At 42.9% G+C, this 9,778-nt stretch overlaps 1 long non-coding RNA gene across 1 annotated transcript; it reads right to left on the reverse strand.

Annotated features, from left to right (window-relative positions):
* On the reverse strand, positions 1–1,711 carry LOC115588494 (uncharacterized). Its single transcript, XR_003985370.1, has 3 exons — positions 1,598–1,711; positions 407–559; positions 1–150 (listed from the first exon to the last, which is right to left on the reverse strand). It is a non-coding gene; the product is annotated as an uncharacterized LOC115588494 (long non-coding RNA).
* Positions 1,712–9,778: the final 8,067 nt, after the last annotated feature.

Below are 9,778 nucleotides of genomic sequence, written 5' to 3' on the forward strand. Positions count from 1 at the left end.
GCTCTCAGGGGCGGAGAGTGAGAGTTGTGCTGCCTGTCTGTGTGGTCCGAGAGGTCTTCAGGGATTATTAGTTTCAGCACCTCTTTCACATATGGGGCAGGGTCCTTTAAAACCTTCTCGAGAGCAGGTCCAACAGTGCATCACCTCAGTCTGCAGTGCAATAAACAAAAATGTATGTTTACAGGAAAATTGCAGTAGAACCAAAAAGCCTTGTGCTGCAGTGTTGTAAAGTTTCTCTTATTTCTCCTAATTACTGCTTATTTATACATTCTCCTTATTATTTATTTTGAAAACCATCTTAAAATAATTCAGGTTTTAAGTGTTTGTGTTCAACCTTTTGTGTGACGCCTGTGTGTCCATGTTTATTTTAATTTGAGAGGTTCAAATAAAAGATTGTAAAACTTACGGAATGTCGCCTCTGTCTACACGGGTTTGGCTCTGCACTCTCCCTTCCTTCCTGGACTTTGGAAAGCTCAGTTTGAAAAGAGGATCTCTTGATGATGTGGTAGCTTGTCCTCCATCAGCCTTCTCACTGTAATGCAGTGCAGCCAGGTAGAGTCTTAAACAGTAAAAAGACAATAAAACATGAAAACAATTGCAAGAAATGGGCAAACAATTTAAAATGTTCTCAACAAGTAATCACAGTTTATTTATCCTGCACAGAATTCCCAGATATGGATAGGAGTAACACATGACAGCACTGTTACAGTATAATTCAAGCACTAAAGGCTGCATCTAATGCGTTAACATTTCCAAACAAGTGATCAGATTAAAGTTATTTATTCAAGTCACTGTGCATTAGAATTATTTTGGTCATTTTCCTTAGTAAAAATATATATTCTTGCTTTCTTCTGGCGTCTCGGGGAGTGATGTCACGTAGGTCTCAAGTCACGTTTTTACCATGAGGAAAACTCAAGTGTAACACCACGCAGCAACACACAAATGGAGGGAGGAGAGAGATGCGCGTTTTTCTAGCTGTTATTAAAAACAAAAAAGCACAAATACTTGGTCAAGGGCCCGGTCCGGCCCGGCCCGGCCGAGGATAGCGGCGGGCTCGGGCAGAGAATCTAAACTCTGTGTAGCATTCAGCAGTACACTGGTTTTGCCCTGGCTTACGCCAACATATTCCAGCTTAGAAAACGTTTTCAAATGCATTATTTCACAAAATCCTGAAAACTTAGACCCGGCGGAGGGTGTGTGTATGTACCGCTTGACCGACCGGGTCTCTGGGTTTGCAAGTGGAGACCGTGTTGATCGCGAACTAGCTCGCGGTTAGCATTAGCTTGGAAGATCGCGGTTAGCGTTAGCTGGTACGATGTGACACTGCTTGGTTAGTTCGTGTAAAATTGCTAAATAAAAACAGCTAAATACTTGCACATGCAGACATTTCCCTAGGACACGCATTACATAATGTGCAAGATCAGAAATGTAATACACAGAATGATTCTGCTGTAGCACTAACTTGTGTGGTCAGAGAAGCTAACGTTAGCGGTTAGCCGCTAACCATACCTTGTTCTCAATGGTAAAACACACAGTACATCAGGCACGAGTTCAGCCTTATCTACAGGAACACACAGCACATTATTTGTATACTTACATGTCCTTGGTCTGCAAGTATTCCTTTGAGTACAAGTCTGCCGACTACTCCTGCCTTGTACTGGCTGGGGTTGCCACCTTGGATTTGTGGAAAAAAGGGACACTTGACCAAATGTTGCAGCGGGGGGGGGGCAGACACACAGTAATTTAATCATTTGTTAATACATTTATTCATAAAGACAATAACAACCAATTTGTTGTATTAACACAACTGGAAAAATGTATGTTTTGCAATCTGATCCGACTTACTATGAATGTTTTTTGCCTTTTCAATGTAATTTTCAATCTATGAAATCAAAGTGTGCCTTTTTTTTTGCCAAGCTTCTCTCAAGTTTTACTCTTTCAAATAATCAACCATCTACAGAAATTTTCAGTACGCTATTTTTCTACTTCTTCTTCTCATCATCATTATCATTAATTATTATTATTAATAATAATATTGTTTAAAGTGAGCCTCTTATCGTTTAACAGAAAAATACATCATACAAACAGCAACTTTTGCAGCCTTGTCAGTCTGATGGAGAGTTGTCACCTTTCTGTCATCACTAATATACTGTTAGTAATCAAAGAAGCTCTGAGGCTTTACATTTGTTTTATATGTTATAATACAAGATTTCGGCATTGAGCTACAATCAGGCTACATTCATGATTTTGTACAGTCAAAATAACCAAAAACTTATTATTGATCATCACTATGAAGTTTCAGGGCATTCCTGTAACCATGGTAACTCACGGTGCCAGAGGGGAGGGAGACACGCTGAGGCCGTTTACACAGATACACTGCAGACAAAGTCCAGACTATAGTTGTTATTTCACACATGTAGCACACAACAGGAGACTCTCTGTGTCAGACGAGTTCTCACGTGTTGACTAAACTCAAAAACTAATTGATAAAGTAGCAGCGCGACGAGTCCTTGCTAGCTAAGCAGCTAAACGTTAGCGCCGCTCCGTGTTTAGATCCCGCCCTGTGTGGGTCACTACACTGTCATTGGTCAGGCAGCACACGCTGTTAACGGCTGTAGAGTGTGACAATCTGTCAATAAAGATCAGCCAACACTTGTTCTCCTCCGATCTACACCGATCTCAAAAGTCGCCTCTGTGAAGTTTGAATGATGGAAATCCGTCGTAGCGACGGAGAACTTTAATCCATGTGTCTTTGATGGGAACCTTTCTAGAATACAGAACAAAAACGGGACAAATTGTGTCCCGGGAGAGATTTATGTTTTCCCGGGACAGCTGATGAAAAAAGAGAACAATTCTGGAAAAACGGGACGGGTGGCAACCCTAGTAAGTTACTGGCCCAAGTTGGTGAAACAGTCAGCGTCAAAGTGGTTCACACACACCAACAGTTTTTTGCCAACTTCAGCTGGGACATTGCTCTCAAAAATAAATTCAGTCCATGCAGCTCTTTTGTCCTCTGCAGCTGGGAGACGATGAAGTGTTTTGTGCTGGTCCTTGCAACCAACAACAGCGCACTTCTCCTTGAGCTTGGACATGGTGATTTCAATAGCGTAATGGCGGATCTCCCAGACGGTAGCTGTACCTGGTGGGTGGAGACACCGTGCGGTGAAGGGAGGGGCAGTGGGGTAGCCATATGCAAATGAGTGGCCGTCGACGTCGACAGCCGCAGCAAATTTGACTGGTGTATCTGGAAACTGCAGGCAGGACCCCTTTAGAAATCTGTATCTCACTCAAAAAAGCACGGATAGTCTTTTTTCAAAGTTTCTAGGTTTGTTGCAGCACCATGGACCCACAATAACACCCCAAATACCAGAAAAAGTCAGTTTTTCATAATATGGGACCTTTAAGAAAATGACCAGAACTATTAAATACAACCTAGCAAATTTTAGACAGATTAGATCCTCTCTTTCCACAGAGGCTGCGAAGATATTTATTTACTGTATTACCAGTTGTGGGCAGGCCTGTCCAACAACAATCAGGCCCTTAGAATCCTTGTACAACAGGCTTTGAAAGTCTTTGACAAAAAGCCGTTAAGGTATCATCACTGTGGGGTACTACACAAACACAACCTACTCACCTTTGACAATTTGAGAGTATTTTTCAAATCTGTGTCTACAACATTTTAAAAGGCTTGGCTCAAACCTGTGTGTGCAAGTTTGTCTCTTACCGTGCCGGCTCCGTAAGGTCCACTAGAATAGCTTCGATACATAATTGCACTGTACCCTTTAGCTCTTCAGCTTTTGGGCAGGCAGCTTTCTCTGTTAAAGGAGAACTTCGGTCGATTTAAACATGCAGCTTCATTGCTCAAGCTACCCTTGACTTGCCAGTACCGAAGACGCGAACACATTTGGTCCAACCATTACAGAGCTCCGTGAACGGAGACTTGGCATTGAACGCTAACAGCATGGGGTCAGAACTTTACACTGTGTTTTAAGCGTCTTAACATGCTCCAACAAACAGACACAAATGTTTTTTTGGTCATAACAATTATTGAATGTGAATATAGATGAATAAATAAACTCTTAATTTCAAAGTTGTATCAATTTTATTTAATCAGAACATCACGTTAGTTGTGAATGTATAGTAACAACACATTTACAGTAAAGTCATGAAACAGATTTGTGTTGCAGTTTCTTTTCAGAGCTGTACCAGAGATCCTCATCTTCTTCAAATCTATGTATGAAGCTTGTATGAGCCGCTCTCTTTCACAAAAGTGGTTCTGTATATACGACCTGGTTTTTTTTGGAATATAGGTGATGCAGCCTCATGTGGCTCTGCTCTTATTTATAGCCAGCTGCATTATACTACTTCCCTGTCCCATGTGGTTCGAGGTTGTGGTGAAAACGATGCACCGATAGCTCTCCTCCCCTATGTTCGTGAGGACTTGGACTCAGTCTTGACCTGAGGAGTTGGCCGTCCGGTGTTGTTCCATAAACAAATGGTTCAACACAGGAGGGCCAACTCCTCAGGTCAAGACTCCGCTTTCCACTTACATCTGAAGGAGCAAAATCATTCCTTTGAGCACAACAATGTAAACATATTGGCCAGAGAAGACGGATGGTTTGAAAGAGTAATAAAGGAATCATCTATGTCAAACTGGAACGAAAGTCTTTAAACAGAGGAGGTGTCCTACGCCATCACTTATCACCCACCTACAATGCAGTACCAAGTTCCCTCCCCAGACAACTTAACAACCATTCACATCTGGGCTCATCTAGCCCTAGCAACCCACATCAAGGCCGGTTGGATCCACAACCCACAAGCCCTAACGAAACTCAGAGCTCACACGTGTCCTTAATGACTGTGTGAGGACACTACCACACTGAGTTTAAAACCCTGCAACTCTCCTCCAGTTAGTTAGAACTGAAGAAGCCTCTTAGATGAGAGGTGAAACGTCTTCAAGAAACTGAGACAAGTCCAGTTGCATACGATACAGCACTTTGAGTTTCTTATGTGGACCACAAGAGGGAGCCACATCCCTACTGAAGACAATACATGTAGAAAACCTACAGTATTTCTTATTTATAGAAAATAATTTAGTGCCTAATAAAAACATGTAGAACAGGCACTGCACAGAAGATGCATTATTATCCACTGAACTATTGAGCATTACATTAGAATTACAGAGCCACATTGAACAGACTTTAGCCTGGGGCTGACACTTCAATAATCTACCCATGAACACCACACCCAAAGAAAGTTCCGAAGCAGCTAAATGTAGATAGACAGTACACTAAAATATGATTGAAAAACATGGGAAGCAACAAAAGCAGTATAACGAGGCTTTACAGCATTTTAACATTCATTCAAAAGAAAGCATTTTGAGAACTTCAGAGGGAAAACTGTTAACAACTCATATGTCACTGAGAATCTGAAAAAAACAAACCTGCTTTTTGTAAGATGTCATCGGCCAGAAAGGTTGGAAAACCATTGGTTTAGTCTTTTTTTTTTTTTGAGGCATAGACACCTTTATTTGACAGTTGATAGATCAGAAAGGAGAGAGAGGGGGGGTGTGACATGCAGTGCAGGTCCTCCGGCAGGATTTGAACCGGGATCCACTGCATTCGTGGCATCGCTCTAACCACTCGACTACCTGCGTGGCCATTGGTTTAGTCTTTAACGAATGTCTTGTATTTAAAAGCTTCCTGACCTACAATCTTCATTTAAAAGTAACAAACTGTCAGAGACATCAATTTTCTTTGTCCTCCTCTCTATCAGCAGTTTTTCAGTTTCAGTCATTTGGTACTGGTCATTTGAAAACTGGTAAGGAAAAACACAACAAGGTAAGAAAACAGGAAAAACAAAACTGTACACACTGTGACATGATCGTCTCTATGAGCTTTACACGAGAGATTATGCAGCAACAGTCTATTCTGGGTCTGTGTGATGGTCCTTTAAATGCCACAAAATAACCTTGACACAAGGTTGAGATCACTTTATCACCTATTTCATCTCCTTTGCCTATGAGCCATGTCATCATGTCATCAGTTCTTTCTCTCTCTTTAAAGAAGGCTCCATCCTCATGAGAAGGGGCTTGAGGTTTTTGTGACATCACAGCAGCATCAGCATCACAGTTGCCTTGGCATGTTTTGATACAATGGAGAACTGGTAAGTAGAGAGAGCCAGACAACTGTCCAGCAGCATCTAGCATCAGCATGTATAAGTGATGGGTTGTTATCGGTGAGTACAGCAAAGCAAATTCTATGAAAGTCTTCTGAATCTGTGCCAGCTTCTTAACTTGTTTTGTCAGTTACTTTAAAGATTAGAGGGCTGATTTATTTTTCCACTTGTTTTGTTAGCACTTCTACCTTTTTTCAAGCTTGGAAACATTGTTCTGTTTAGTGTAAAGTGATGGGACAAGCTCAGGATCTTAGCAGGCCATATCAAAGATGGAATGTGCATGTGCAGCAACCTTTGTTTTTTGTGTTTTTTCATCCTGTCTAGCTTTGCTGATCGGTGATCTTCCTCAGTTCTCAGCAGTAGGAGGGGTACAGGGAATGATGACAGATTAACTGAAGACCTATAATGAGGTTCTGATCCCAGCAGCTCCTAAAGAACTATCATTCTGCCAGTCATGTTGGTCATTTGAATTCTCAACAGAGGCTCACCCTCTAGAAATGATCCTAGTGAGGCTCAAAAGTCTGCTCTGGTGTGCAGGGTTTCTCCATTGCTTTAGTTGGAACTGAGAAATGTTGGAAATGATTCCTCTCCTTCCTCCAGGTCTCCAAATGCAGAATCCACCTACAGATGTTTCTCCTTTCAGAGGACGTTATTGCTGCAGTGTTAAAGGTACTGTGACACAGCAGAAAAGGAGGGGGGACTTTTTTTTATCCAGCTGAATTTTGCATTAGTTGCGGTGAGCACCAACAACCTCCAGGTGGCACATGTTAGCAGTCCAGACTACAGTGAACATACCAGGGCCCTGAGATTCTCTCTCTCTGGAACCAGACACGACACACTGTTTTTTCCTCGTTGACTCAGTCTGGATCTACGGAGTCCCTCTAGCAACAACATTTGCTGCGCAAGCGTCTTGCTAGTTTAAGCCCGACGGCATAACATGAGGTGTGATCTGGTGCTTTGCTGGTGCATCCCACAGCAGCACAAAATATTTGCTGTAATAAGACTGGCCCCTTGAAGTCAATGGAGGAGTTTTATACCTGCTATTTAGATGGCTCAGTATTATTATAGTTAGATGCATCTTCATAGGCAGGTTCACAACACATGTACACTGTGCTTTAATGATACTAGTGCAGTGCCCATAGGAAATATGTATTCCTATAGAAAAGTGGGAGGTTAAGTAGCTTTTTTATGGATGGCCAAATGTGGCTGTGTTTGAAGGTGGGACATCAGGGATATTTAGGTTTGTTGTGAAATCCGATATTCCAGGGTATAATTGGCCGTTTTTGACTATTTTTGATTTGCCATTATATTTCACCTTAAAAGCTATTTACTTGGTGTCATTATTTTCAGCACAACCTCACATGTGTGACTGTAAGTTATTTTTTTTATTTTGACATACTGTATTAACACAATGGACCTAAAATCACAAAAAAAAAAATAATAATAATAATATATTTAATTTGTAAAGCACTTTACATTTAGATAAATCTCAAAGTGCTACAGGAAAAGCACCAATACAAGAAAGACATTAGTAGAAGAAAAAAAAAGAAAAACAAAACACCTGAAAGTCAATAGCAACTTAGTGATCATAGGCTCTGCTAAAAAGGAAAGTTTTAAGTCCTTTTTTAAAGCATTCAACAGTCTGTGGTGCCCTCAGGTATTCAGGGAGGCTGTTCCATAGACGAGGGGCAGCAGAACAGAATGCTCGGTCCCCTAAGGTGCGGAACTTAGTCCTGGGGGGCTGGAGACGGTGAGAGTTGGTCGAGCGGAGGGGTCGAGATGAGGTTTGTGGGGTTAGCAGTTCTTTAAGATAGGAGGGGGCGTTGCCGTGGACGCACTGGTGGGTGAGGAGGGAGACCTTGTAATCAATCCTGGCGGAGATAGGAAGCCAATGAAGTGAATGGAGGATGGGTGTGATGTGTTCATACTTTCGCACTCTCATCAGGATCCTAGCAGCACTATTTTGCACATACTGAAGCCTTTGGATGCTCTTGCTGGGGGTTCCAATCAGTAGTGCATTGCAGTAATCCAGCCTGGAGGAGACAAAGGCATGGATGAGCTTTTCGGCATCAGGAAAGGAGAGTGAGGGTCGGAGTTTGGCAATATTTCTGAGGTGATGGAAGGAGTTTTTGCAGAGACGTTTGATGTGAGCCTCAAAGGTGAGGTGAGGGTCAAATATGACCCCAAGGTTAGTGACAGATGTGGAGAGGGGGGTGACCTGCCCGGAAAACGTGATGCTGGTTATGGAGGATGACTGGATCTGGTGAGGGGTGCCAACAAGTATGACTTCTGTTTTGGAGCTGTTTAACTGCAGGAAGTTGTGCTTCATCCACACCTTTATCTCCTCCAGACAGGTGGTTATAGTAGAAAATGGTGATGGTGAAAGCAAAGTTGCAGAGGGGCTTGAGTCCATTTTAATGTACAGTTGAGTGTCATCTGCATAACAGTGAAATGAGACTCCAAAGCGACTGATGATCTGGCCAAGGGGGAGCATGTAGAGTGTGAAAAGGGTGGGGCCAAGGACAGACCCTTGAGGGACCCCACAGGTGACAGTGTGTGTCCCTGATCTTGCACCTCCAATGGAGACGTACTCTGTCCTGTCGGTGAGATACGAGTGGAACCAGTCGAGAGCGGTGTCAGTGAGTCCGATGGTGTGATGTAGCCGGTTTAGAAGTATACAGTGGTCAACAGTATCGAATGCTGCAGACAAGTCAAGGAGGATGAGGAGAGAGGGTGAGCCAGCATCAGCCGTCATCAGCAAGTCGTTTGTGACCCTCAACAGAGCTGTTTCAGTGCTGTGGGCAGAGCGGAAACCAGACTAAAACCTTTCGAAGAGGTTGTTTTGTTTCAGGTGATCCTGTAGGCGGGCAGAAACAGCTTTTTCTAGTACCTTGGAGAGAAATGGAAGGTTGGAAATGGGCCTGTAGTTGGCAAGGATTTCAGGGTCCAAGGAGGGTTTTTTAAGAATTGGTCTGATTATGGCAGTTTTTAGGGCAGGTGGAACATGGCCAGCTTGGATGGAGTAGTTTATCACTGTGGTGATCAGAGGACTAATGTAAGAGATGTTTGTTTTCACCAGGGCTGTAGGAAAGGGGTCGAGGGCACAAGTAGAGGGTTTCATCTTCCTGATGATGTCCTCAACCTCTTGCTGTGAGGCTTCTGGGAAGCAGTGGAGAGGCTGGGAGATTGCAGACTGTGGGTCAACAGTCAGGATAGGTAGAGTGGAGAGACAGCCAGATAGGATGGCACAGATGGAGTCAATTTTGGAGCTGAAAAAGGCCATGAAATTGTTGCAGTGTTCTTTTGTAGTTTCTATGTGCGGGGCTGTTTGTGGCTTGAGGAGATGATTAATGGTGGAGAATAGCTGCTTTGAGTTTCCAGTATTCTCTTTTATTATGTTGGAGTAAAATTTTGATTGTGCTTCTTTTAGGGATTTTGAGTAGGCCCTTTGATGTTCCCGATAGGCTTGATTATGCACAGTGAGTTTCGTAGCTTTGTAACGTCGCTCCAAAGCGCGCCCAGCTGTCTTCATTTTCCGCAGTTCGTTAGTGAACCAGGGTGTTGAACGGGAGAAGCTGACTGTTCTGGTCCTAACAGGTGC

Source organism: Sparus aurata, chromosome 9, assembly GCF_900880675.1.
Source record: "Sparus aurata chromosome 9, fSpaAur1.1, whole genome shotgun sequence".
In the NCBI taxonomy this organism is placed as follows: Eukaryota; Metazoa; Chordata; class Actinopteri; order Spariformes; family Sparidae; genus Sparus; species Sparus aurata.